At 45.8% G+C, this 12,500-nt stretch overlaps 3 protein-coding genes across 5 annotated transcripts in view; 2 read left to right on the top strand and 1 right to left on the bottom strand.

The window, feature by feature from the left end:
- LOC128441951 (NLR family CARD domain-containing protein 3) overlaps positions 1-2,123 on the top strand; it is a 60,209-nt gene extending 58,086 nt beyond the window's left edge. The window contains exon 14 of the mRNA XM_053424083.1: positions 1,129-2,123. The gene's annotated coding sequence lies outside the window, so the exon portion shown is untranslated. The remainder of the gene's footprint in view (positions 1-1,128) is intronic.
- The window catches only part of LOC128441955 (NLR family CARD domain-containing protein 3-like), a 69,632-nt gene that overhangs the window by 10,153 nt on the left and 46,979 nt on the right, over positions 1-12,500 (top strand). The window lies entirely within an intron of this gene.
- LOC128441977 (COMM domain-containing protein 7) overlaps positions 1-12,500 on the bottom strand; it is a 33,819-nt gene that overhangs the window by 14,639 nt on the left and 6,680 nt on the right. Inside the window, exons 1-3 of one of the 3 annotated variants that reach the window (XR_008338786.1) lie at positions 5,371-5,661; positions 5,048-5,200; positions 2,681-2,792 (exon numbers count right to left, since the gene is read on the bottom strand). The gene's annotated coding sequence lies outside the window, so the exon portion shown is untranslated. Of the gene's footprint in view, positions 1-2,680; positions 2,793-5,047; positions 5,201-5,370; positions 5,662-12,500 lie in introns of those variants that run through there. The other 2 variants (XR_008338785.1, XM_053424124.1) reach the window with 2 other exon arrangements.

Raw genomic sequence — 12,500 nt, 5'->3', positions numbered from 1 at the left:
ATAGAAGCTCCGCCCACTGACCACAGTGACTCTACACTGTTGTGTGGTGCACACTCTCCTTAAAGGGACGGATAAGGGAAGTTTAAATCAACGTCTGGTTGGTTCAGTTGATCTCTAACTCACCCAGAACATCTCAATGTCTCCAGACTCATCCTGTCCCCAAAACACCAGATGTCCTCAGCTTCCTGGAGACAGGTCCATGTGTGTGTCCTCAGAGAGAGTGAGACAGTGTGTGTCCTCAGGGACAGTGTGTGTCCTCAGAGTCAGTGAGACAGTGTGTGTCCTCAGAGACAGTGAGACAGTGTGTGTCCTCAGAGACAGTGAGACAGTGTGTGTCTTCAGAGACAGTGAGACAGTGTGTGTCCTCAGAGTCAGTGTGTGTCCTCAGAGACAGGGAGACAGTGTGTGTCCTCAGAGACAGTGAGACAGTGTGTGTCTTCTTGTCTTCCACTCGTCTTGTTAGTAAACAACAGATTCAGATCTCGTGGTCTCGAGTTATTTATCTCGTTCACACGTTATTATGTCGTGGTCACGTGATATATTTTGACCAGATGCCACCAGGGGGCGCTGTAACTTACACAAGCTGGACCACAGCTGACAGCCTCACACGAGGGACAGAGACGGTGTCGTCTTCATCTGATCTGAGACAGTTTGTCCTCTCACTTCATCGGTGAAGAACTGATCAGGTGGATCTTTGTCACAGCTCTGAGATCAGTGGGACTGAAGCCTCTCCTCATCACATGGTAACCAGGAGCTCTTTATACAGAGCAGAACCTCTGCTGAGGTCCATCTGTCTCCTCTGGTCCCAGTTTGTCAGAAGCAGATGTTCATCAACACACAGTGAAACATGGCTTCACCTGTAACAGCAGTAAATCCACCTCTCAGGTGTCTACTCTGCACTTTGACATGCAGAGGACACACACTGAGCTCTTAGCGTGTTCATTCCAACACGTGAACATGAAGCAGAGAGGAAGCTGCTCCACCTCTGAACAGGACTGAAGTCCCTGCTGCTCTTTCTACTGGATGAGCTGCATCACTGACTCACAGCTGATGAAGTGAGTCTCTGTGACACTGATGTCTTCTTCTCTCAACAGGTGGGAGGAGGTGATCTTTGTGTAGGTGAGTGTGAAGAGGACAGTGTGTGTGGACGGAGGCTGAGCTGTGTCCTGAGGATCCAGAGGCTGAAGCAGCAGCAGCTTGTGTGTAGTCTCCAATCTACACAACCCCTAATCTGCATGTGTTTGTGAGATGAAGCCGGAGCACCTGGAGAAAACATGGGGAGAACATGCAGACTCCACACAGGAAGACCCCATCTGAACCGGATTCAAACCAGCAACCTTCCTGCCCCGATTGTGTTTATTCACATGAAGAATGTGTTTATTGAAATGACACAACACAAGCAGAATATATAACCCCTCTATAAAGAGTCACATACAGTGTGTTTAAGTTTGTCTTTATTATTGTCCACCTTTGTCCCTCAGTGTGTCTCCATGTGTGTAGAACCACATTCTGTGTATATGTTTGTTTATGATCTTAAAGTTCCTGGATTCACGTCACAAATTGATTTAGTTCAACACAAAGTTCAACACATTGAAATCACTTTGAGTTTAAAATCAGAGTTTTGTCTTTGACACAAAAGATCAAAACTCTGGACTTAAAAATGGGACGTTTTCATTTCTGCATCAGGTGCAGAGCGGTGGTGGCTTTTCTACTTTTGACCCACAGGTGGCGCTGCAGTATAACAGCAGCACATCCCAGTCAAAGCCTTTATATTCAGTCTATGAGTCAAACACATGGATCATTTCCTCTGTGACAAACCAGATGTAACGAGAAGAGCACCACCTCACCTGGGAACAGGTGCATGCTGGGAAATAATTGATGATGGGAGGTTCCCAGCAGAGACAAGGGACAGAAAGTGTCTGAGAGACATTTTGTGCCTGTTGTGTTGAACAGTTTGTGTTATTTTGTGGAGACACTCAGTGTAACATGTGACTGTCGGCCATGTCTTCTCTGGACTCACACCAGTCTCTAGGTTGATCCGATGGCGGCGCGTGTAGACGCAGCGACCACTCACGCTTCTGAAAACGAGGTGTTTTGTTTACTTAATAAATGTTTGTCTGAAAGTTTGTTGTGTTGGTCTCGTCTGTCTGCGTCGGATTACAAGTACACACAACAAGCTCTCATGTGAAGGAAATTTCTAACTTATTTGAGGAAACAGAATAAAGTTTTTAGATTTTCTGTTTAGTTCAGACAGAATCAGTTACTTCAATGTCCAGCTCAGTGTTAATGTGAAGTGTTGCACTGTGGGACTGGTTAAAGTCTGATGCAGTTTATTATTAACTTGAACAAACGGTCATATCCACGTGTTTGTGCTAAAAAATGACTCTGATTTAAAAGTTCCCTTCAACAATCACATGTTCCCTTTTCCAGCAAGATAAAAAATGAATTAGACTCGAGGCCCAGTGGCCGACGCCTCCACCGACAGCCCCTCCACGTGTCCCTGAGATCCTGCATTCACAATAACATGAGGTCACAGTGACCTTGACCTTTGACCTCCTGAATCTTATCAGTTCGTCAGTCACGTGTCACGTTCAGAAGAGAAGCGACAACATGGACGCATGAAACCTCCGGCCCACTGGGTGGCGCCGGCGCGGTGGAATAGAGAGGAAAGCATCAGTACCTCTGAAGTCTGGTCCTGTGGAGCTGATGTGCATCCTCTTCTGACACTCGCCACAGCTCATCAGGAAGTGGGTCACCGCCTCTCTGGGCAGGAAGGCGTACGTCTCTGCAATCTGAGACACAGAGACACATCGTCTTTCATACTGAAAACTAAAGTGACAGAGCTGCAGGTGTCCACTCGCCAACCACTGATCAAAACATGCTTGGTGAGGTCACAGTGACCTTGACCTTTGACCTTTGACCAGCAAAATCGAATCGGTTAATCAGAGAGTCCAAGTGAACATGTGCGACAAATCTGAAAGAATTCCCCTGAGGTGATCCTGAGATATTTAATTCACAAGGAACAAGACCAGACTGAAATCAGCTGATAAATGAGTCCCCGGCCCCCTACAGGCTGACCTGATATTTAACCTTGACCTTTGACCTCCACGCACCAAATCTGAAGAAATTCCTTCAGATGATCTTAAGATTTGTTAAAATAGAGTTAAAACAGAAGCTGCTGGTCACTCTGTGTTGGTTCAGATGACAACACTTTATTATTTATTATTATCATTATTATTATCATTATTATATAATTATCATCATTATCTTTATCATTATTATCATTATTATTATATCATTATTATTATCATCATTATTATCATCATTATCATTATTATCATTATTATCATCATTATTATTATCATTATCATCATCATTATTATCATTATTATTATATCATTATTATTATCATCATTATTATCATCATTGTCATTATTATCATTATTATCATCATTATTATCATTATTATTATATCATTATTATTATCATCATTATTATCATCATTATCATTATTATCATTATTATCATCATTATTATCATTATCATTATTATTATCATTATCATCATCATTATTATCATTATTATTATATCATTATTATTATCATCATTATCATTATTATCATTATTATCATCATTTCCATTATTATCATTTAATTTAATCACATTCATGTTGGAGATAATGTTTCTGACTTTGAGTCGTATGAATCAGTCCAGTTCTAAAACCTAATTTTATAAATCTGATAAATCAACACAGATATCAGAGTAAACAATAATTAACATCATGGTTATTATGGTTGTTGGTATGATGATGACATCACTGGATACCTCTCTATCTCATTTCTTATTATTTCCCAGAATGTGAGTGAAAGTTTCTGATTCAATGAATTATTCATGTCAAAGTCAAAAGCAACTTTATTCTGAGGGACTCTGAGATCAATGGTTTCTCTCCTCATGGCTCCAGACGCTCGACGCCCACACGTCAACGCCTGATTGGCCGAGAAGACGAGTTTCCTGTTTCAAGAGAAACCTGCTGCAGACGTGAATTCATAAATCTACTGTGGGTGTGAATCTGCATAAATCACACTCTTATTCAGGAAGAGAGGCACAAAGGAAGGGTGGAGCACAGCCAGCGTGGGTGGAGGGGGGGTGCTCCAAAGCCTCCGTGCATGTGTGTGTGTGTGTGTGTGTGTAAGAAGGGGGGGGGGGGGGGGGGGGCGAAGGCAAGTGTCACTCACAACCTCTGGTGAAGAACCTGAAGAACTGAACACAGTGACTCACTTCCTGGCTCTCACTGTATGTACAGTAAATATTGAAGGACACAATCCAAACCAAGTCTGTGAAAGAGACACAACTAAATAACAACATCAAGTAAAGGTTGATGAAGACGAAGAGGAGGGTGAGAAGAGTTTGAGATGAGAAGACCTGCACTTACAGTGTGTAACCAACAGAGGGCAGTGAACCTACACATCCGTCCTCACAACTCAAACCATGAAATGTAAATCATCAGGTCTGAAGGTTCAGCTCCTGGTCTGAGGAGCAGAGACCAGGAGGTGGTTGACCTCTGACCTCCAGCTCCTCAGTCCAGCTGTTTGAAAGAAGCTGTTCACACGACCAGTGAATCAAACCCAGAATCTTCAGTTTATTATCACAAACACAGAAAAGTACTGAAACTAAGAAAAGGCTCAGTTTTAGTTTGAAAAATTACTTAATCCAAAAATATATGATTCTATTTATCTGCTAATTTATCTTTTTACTAATTTTACAACTCACAGAATTTGTTTTTTATCTTTTGAACGTAATGAAAAACCCTGAAGTGAAGAATCCGGTTTAGATTCTGGTGTGAAACTGAAACTGGATCAGAGGAAAAAACAGACAGAAAAAGAGGAATGAAGCCAAACTGAAGAGGAAGAGAGAGAGGGGGGGGGGGGGGGGGGTGAAGCAACAGACGACACGAGTTATGAAAGAGAGAATCCAGGAGGGCGGAGGGCGGAGCGGGTGAGCCACCGTCACGGGACGACAGCAAAGGTTCACATGTTCGAACACTTACAGCTTTGTAGGTTTTCTTCTGGCCGGCGTGTTTGGGAGCTTTGGCCGGATCGCTGCTGATCTCCACGTGCATGGAGAAGATGATGGAGAAGAAGTCCTCCACCACCGCCACGCGCTTGAGGGACGAGTCCGGCCCGGAGACACTGTCCACACACTGGGGACAGACAGAGGACAGACTGTCCTTTATTCTGGAAACTTGACCTTCAAAGGTCGTTTTACATCATAATAAACTTTTCTTTAACAGAAATACAGTTTCTCTAAAAACAACAATTTCCTTTATTGTGTAATCTGAAGTAAATACATGATGTTTAATAACAGTCACACCTTTTAGAGGAATAATAAATAAATAACGACTTGCTGACAGGTTCCTCCTGCACGGATCCAAACCCTCCAACAGAGATGTTTTCACTTTCCATGAGGAACAAAGATCTTCTCATCTTCTCACTTCTTCTCATTGAACCAAGTGTCGCTGCCTCAAGGTCTCTGACCTGAGAGCAGAGCAAACCAGACCTGAACCAACAACCTTCACTCCTCCTTCAGTCCTTTACCTCATGTCAAGGACTGGGCCAGTGTTTGGTTCATGGGGACACGTCTTCAACCAGGTGGACTTGAGAATCAGGTTCTACCTCTCTACCTCTCACTACCTCTACCTCTCTCTCTATCTCTCTCTCTCTCTACCTTTCTCTCTCTCTCTCTCTCTCTCTCTCTCTCTCTCTCTCTCTCTCTCTCTCTCTCTCTCTCTCTCTCTCTCTCTCTCTCTCTCTCTCTCTCTCTCTCTCTCTCTCTCTCTCTCTCTCTCTCTCTCTCTCTCTCTCTCTCTCTCTCGGTGCATGAGTGTGGCGCTGTGAGCGAGTGTCGGAGCGAGTGCGATTTTCGTTTCTCACTTTCTATTTGTTTGTAGTTAATGTTATATTTTTTTCAAGCACATATCACATTAGAGTCACAGTAGTTTATTTTCTGGTGGTTTGGGCTGTGGGTGTTTTTCACTTCACCAGCGTCTTGCTGGTGGCGTGGTGGCCGTCATGGCCGGCTGTAATTTTAAATCACTGACACGTAAACACGGGGTTAGGGTATGTGTGAGTTTCCCCTGCAGCGTGGAAAGCATCGGTCTCGCTGTGGGGGAGAAGGTCGGTCACAGCTGCGTGGTGTCGGCCGCTCGGAATGAACAGCGCCGTGGTCGTGTTCCTGGACCGCGTGGAGAAGGTGAACTCCGTGGTGGAGACAGGTATCACCGTGAACGGGTGTTTTGTACAGGTACTGCCTTTGTCCCAACCCGCTACCAAGGTGGTCCTGTCCAATGTCCCTCCGTTCATCACCGATGAGTTCCTCAGTAGAGAGCTGTCCAGACATGGGAAGGTAGCGTCCCCCATACGGAAGTTGTTGTCTGGATGTAAGTCTCCATTACTGAAACACGTAGTGTCCCACCGCAGACAGCTCTACATGATACTGAACAACCGGAACGAGGAGCTCAACCTCCGCTTCCATGTTAAAGTAGATGATTATGACTACGTGATTTTCGCCACTTCATCGGTGATGAAGTGTTTCGGGTGCGGAGAGGAGGGACACACGGTGAGAGCCTGTCCGAAGCGGAGTGACCCGGCTCCGCCCGGTCCTGATGCGGCTACGAGCGCTGGTGCGGGGGCCCCGAGGCTCCTCCGGTACCGGAGCGGCGGGGACCCGCTGCCCGGCGGCGGACCCCCCTGGGGGGACGGTGGCCGCGGGGCTGGCCGGTCCCTCCGGGGGGCTGGCCGGTCCCCTCGGGGGGGCTGACCGGTCCCTCCGGGGGGCCGGCCGCGGAGGGGCTGGCCGTCACATCTGGGCGCCCGGTCGCTGCACCACGGTTTTCTCCTCCAACATCTCCGAGGAGGAGCGATGCTGTGACCGAGCCATCACCAGGGGTGAGTTTTGTTAATACACCGGGTGTGAGGGTGGAGGATGTTGTGGTGGAGGATGTTGTGGGTGAGGTAGAGGAAAAGGAGGTGGGAGATAAAGGGGAGGAAGAGGGTGGTGTAGTTATCAAACAGGTGGAGGAGGTGACGGGTGAAGAAAAAAGTGTTGAGCAGGAGGGAGGGGGACAGTGGAAGGAGAGGAGGAGAAGCAGCTGAGGGCAGGATGGTGTGGAGTGAGCAGGTGGAGGAGGAGGAGATGGAGGAAGAATCAATAAAGGAAAAGAAAACAGTAAAACGTAGGAGGTCAGCTAGGACAGTTTTAAATGAGGCAAAGACGAGTAAAGTGCAAATGGACAGTGAGGTGAGTGAGTGTGAGACAAAAGCGACTTTTCCGCCTTTTAACAGCAGCCAAAAGAAGAAAACCCTCAGTGTAGATAAATTTAAATCATTTTTACATCAAACAAAAAATCAGCAACTCATACTCGAAGAACACTTCCCAGATCTCGGTCTTTTTATTTCCTCGGCCAGACTCCACATGAGCCAGAGGGAGGAGTCTGGCCTCACAGACCAGGAAGTTTTTAGACTTAAAAAACTTGTGCTCAGAGCAAAGAGACAACTGAGCAGTGATGGAAAGGACAGCAATGGTTGTATTAATTAATTTATTGTTTTCTGTTTTTGTCTCTAACATTTTAAACAACATGGATGTTTTTAAAGTTGGGGTTTTAAACGTGAACGGTGCAAGAGATCAAAAGAAAAGAACCTGTATTTATGAAACTATGAAAATGAAAAAAATTGATGTCATGTTTTTACAAGAAACTCATAGTGATTTTAATAATGAGTCTGACTGGAGGAGGGAGTGGGGAGGGGAGGCCATTTTAAGTCACAACACTTCCCTGAGCGCAGGAGTGGGCTTCCTCTTCTCCACGGCTTTTAAACCGAACTCGCTGGAGGTCAAACATGTGATCCAGGGGAGGCTTCTTTTAGCCAAAGCTCAGTTCCACCATTTCACTGCTGTTTTTATTAACGTTTATGCTCCAGCAACCGGTGCAGAGAGGAAGCAGCTTTTACTGAAAATAAGTGAGATTCTTAATGATTGTGCCATGGAGGATTTTTTGTTCTTGGGGGGGGATTTTAACTGCACTGAAGATGCGGTTTTAGACCTCAACCACGCAGAGCCTCATCCAGCCTCTCAGCACGCCTTAAAGCAGCTGGTCCGCTCTCACGGCCTGGTGGACGTGTGGAGGAGGATGCACCCAGACTGCAGACAGTACACCTGGTCCCACATCAGAGAGAGTAGGATCTCCTCAGCCAGGTTAGACAGGATTTATTGTTTTAAACATCATTTTAACATTTTTAAAAGCTGCGCCATCATGCCGGCTGGTTTTAGTGATCATTCCCTGCTTTTATGTCATGTTTTTATCAGGAATGTTTTACCCAAGAGCGCCTATTGGCATTTTAATTCTGTTTTAACATTAGATAAGAGTTTTACAGATGTTCTTATGTATTTCTGGGGTGTTTTTAGACAGGAAGGGCGAGTTTAGTAATCTTAGGCAGTGGTGGGACCACGGTAAGACACAAATACGCCTATTGTGTCAACAACACACCCTCAATGTCACAAGAGACGCCACCCGATCTATGAAAGATCTAGAGACCGACATAGTGGAACTAGAACATTTAAGTGAGTCCACCGGAAATCGAGGTTATATTGAAAGCCTCAAAGAAAAAAAAATGGCTTTAGCCGACCTGTTAGAACGTAAAGTACAGGGCGCGTTAGTCAGGTCTCGGTTCCTGAACATCAGTGACATGGATGCTCCAACTAGTTACTTCTTCAGTCTGGAGAAAAAGAACGGGCAGAGGAGAGTAATCCACACCCTGCTCTCAGACACAGGGGAAGAGCTGATGGAGCCAGATCAGAGAGCGGGCTGTGAGTTTTTATGAAGCACTGTACTCTTCTGAGGAAGGACACACAGGCAGGGAGGAGTTCTGTGAAGAACTACCTCAGATCTCAGAAGAGTCCAACTCACAGCTCCTGCCCCCCTCCGGATGCAGGAGCTGCTGACCGCCCTGCAGGGCATGCAGGGACGGCGGGCTCCTGGCATTGACGGACTGACACCGGAGTTTTATAAAGCTTACTGGGGCATTTTATCGCACGATCTTTTACAGGTTTTTAATGAGTGTCTGGCGTCTGGCTCCATGCCAGTGTCCTGCAGGAGGGCTGTCCTCACACTGCTCCCAAAGAAGGGGAACCTGCAGGACATCAAGAACTGGCGCCCTGTGTCATTGCTCTGTGTGGATTACAAACTTCTGTCCAAAGCACTGGCCTCCAGGCTGGGGAAGGCTATGGAGCAGGTCATCCACAGGGACCAGACCTACTGCGTGCCCGGCAGGTCCATGGTGGACAATGTCCACCTCATTCGAGACCTTTTGGATGTCTCCAGTTCATTAGATGTAGATATAGGCTTGATTTCCCTAAACCAAGAAAAAGCTTTTGACCGCGTTGAACACAGCTTCCTGTGGAAAGTGATGGGGAAGTTTGGGTTCAGCGCTGGCTTCATAGCTAAGATCAAGGTGCTGTACCGTGACGTTGAGAGCGTGTTAAAGATCAACGGCAGTCTGAGTGCTCCTTTCAGGGTGGGTAGAGGTGTCAGGCAGGGCTGTGCTCTGTCGGGGATGCTCTACGCACTCTCCTTGGAACCTCTCCTCCGCAGAATAAGATCCAGCATGCAAGGTGTGTTTTATCCTGGTTTTAGTGGCAACATGATTTTATCAGCTTATGCCTACGATCTTATTGTTTTTATTAAAGACCAGACGGATGTAGATGTTTTAGCCAAAATCTTAAATGATTTTAGCGTGGCATCGGCCGCGAGGGTCAATTGGAAAAAAAGCGAAGCCCTCGCGGTCGGGGAGTGGCCTGGAGGTCTCCCAGTTCTCCCCCAAAACCTGAAATGGAAGAGGGAGGGCATAAAGTACCTCGGGGTGTTTTTAGGAAACGACGACATACATAAGAAGAACTGGGAGAACGTCACAGAAAAAATAGAAAACAAACTGTTAAAATGGAAATGGCTGCTCCCAAAGATGTCTCTTAGAGGGAGGGTACTGGTTTTAAATAATCTTGTGGCATCCCAACTGTGGCACCACCTGATGTGTGTGGAACCCCCCCCTGGCTTGCTTTCCACTTTACAGAAGAAAATGGTGGATTTTTTCTGGGGGGGTCTACACTGGGGGCCACAGGGGGTGCTGTTTTTAGCCAGGGAGGAGGGGGGACAGGGCCTCGTCCACCTGGCCAGCCGGACTGCAACTTTTAGACTCCAGTTCATTAAAAAGTACCTCACAGGTCCAGCAGATCTGGTGTGGAGAGATGTGGCCAGCAGCATCCTTAGGCGTGCCAATAACCTGGGGTTGGATGATGCTCTGTTTTTAACAGATTCTAAATTATTAAAATTAAGTGGGTTGCCTCCTTTTTATCAAGGTGTTTTTAAATCATGGGCCCTTTTTAACAAAACAAGGTGTCAAAAAGCAGACTCTCTGTACTGGTTGTTGAGAGAACCACTCGTGAATGGAGCCAGACTGGACGTCAGCGGCACAACAACACCCGGCCTTATGGCGGCGCTGACCCGGTCTGGAACAGTGACCTTACAGCAGCTGGTGGATGCAGTGGGGCCGGCACTCAACAACTCCCAGGCCCGGTGCTCCCTGCTGGGGCTGCAGTCTACCCGGATGGCCCAGAGGATCCTGGAGCTCTGGACCCAGAGGCTCTCCATCCGGGAAAAGGACCTCCTGAGGGCCTACCAGAGGGGGGAAACCACACCAGAGGCTGCAGACCCCTATCCAGATATTATCTTGAGCCCAGGCCTGGGAGAAAAGACCGGCCCCCTACTAACTGAAATAAACACACACAAACTGACAATACACAAAATAGACAAAGAGACAATATACAGAAACTGTGTGAAAAGCATCCACCAGACCGGACTGAGCAACAGACCCCCCACTGTGTGGTCACGGAGGTGGGGGGAGCATGGACCCAGCCCACAGTGGAGGATTTTATACAAACCTCCCCTCAAGAAAAGAACAGCGACCTCCAGTGGAGAAGTTTACACGGCGCCGTCGCTTCCAACGCTTTTATTTCTATTCTTAATCCCACCGTTCTTAACAAGTGTCCATTCTGCGACATGCGTGAGACTATTTATCACGTTTTTACTGAGTGCAAGAGACTGACAAGTTTCTTCTTTTAACTGAGAAGGTTTTTATCATGGGAGCTGCCTACAACAAAGCAGATAAAGATAAGTGGCAGCTCCTGAACCACCTCTCAGGTGAGGCCAAGATGGACATTTACATTAGTAGGAAAAACCGGGTAGAGAACAGAGACGGGCAGGAAGCGGGGGGGGGGGGGGGGGGGGTAAACCTCCGGGCCAGACTCCGACTCGAGTTCAGTTTTTACACAATGATATCTGATCTCGAGTCTTTTAAAATAATTTGGTGTTTTAATGACATCCTCTGCACCGTCACCAACAATGAGCTGTCCTTTCCACACTTTTTAACAGACTAAGGTTTTTTAACAGCAGCACCTTTGTCTATTTATTTGAATAATGATGCAGGAAAGTGTTTTGTAAAATGAGAAAAATGTAAATAAAGTGCTTGTGAAAAATCAAAAATCTCTCTCTCTCTCTCTCTCTCTCTCTCTATTGCATTTCCAAACCAGCCTGTTGCTAGGATACATGGGGTACATTCAGATAAAACTAACTGCCCTACACACACACACACACACACACACACACACACACACACACACACACACACACACACACACACACACACACACACACACACACACACACACCAGTTCTTCAGACAACAGGAAACAGAATTAAACTTTATCTCAAATTCATAAAACACATTTCCTCAAACTTCCTCAAAACAGGAAACACAAACCCTGAAGGACATTTTGAACCAGAAGAAACCAAACGACTTCTCCTTCAGACTCTGATCCTTTGTTAGTGTTCATAACCTCATGAACGATGCCTGGTGGCTGCGTGGTGTTAATATGGCAGCCTGGTTTTCAGATGGGGGGGGGGGGGGGGGGGGGGGTTGTCAGGGGAGGAGGAGGAGGAGGAAACAACCTCTCTTCTCCACTGGGGGATATTCTTTATGTTTTACAACTACACAATATTACAGATGCTCCACAGGAGGAATGTTTCCTGTCAGAGTTCTAAATTCATTCAAACCAAAGGAAACTACTAAATAACTAATTAACTAATTAATTAAAGATAATACTATTAAATGATATCAGACTTCTTAACACAAAGTAAGCCTGAATTAAATGAATCACTGACGTGTAGACTTTGCATTAAATGAAAGTTTCACTTTCAGAGCAAAGTACATGATTTAAAGTGTTTTATTAAATCACTGCTTAATGAAATGAATTTTAATCTGTTGCATCAACTGGAAGTTTGAAGGTAAATTTCTATTCAAAACTTTATTCTGCTCCAAACATTAACACATACATGCAACACAAAACTTTCAACAGTGAAAAGTGAAGAAGGTATTTATATAGAAATGTCAAAGTTT

The sequence above is a fragment of the Pleuronectes platessa genome, chromosome 6, assembly GCF_947347685.1.
Source record: "Pleuronectes platessa chromosome 6, fPlePla1.1, whole genome shotgun sequence".
NCBI classification, from domain to species: domain Eukaryota; kingdom Metazoa; phylum Chordata; class Actinopteri; order Pleuronectiformes; family Pleuronectidae; genus Pleuronectes; species Pleuronectes platessa.
The sequence above is the reverse complement of the archived record's forward strand: the minus strand, read 5'-3'. Positions and strand labels throughout refer to the sequence as shown.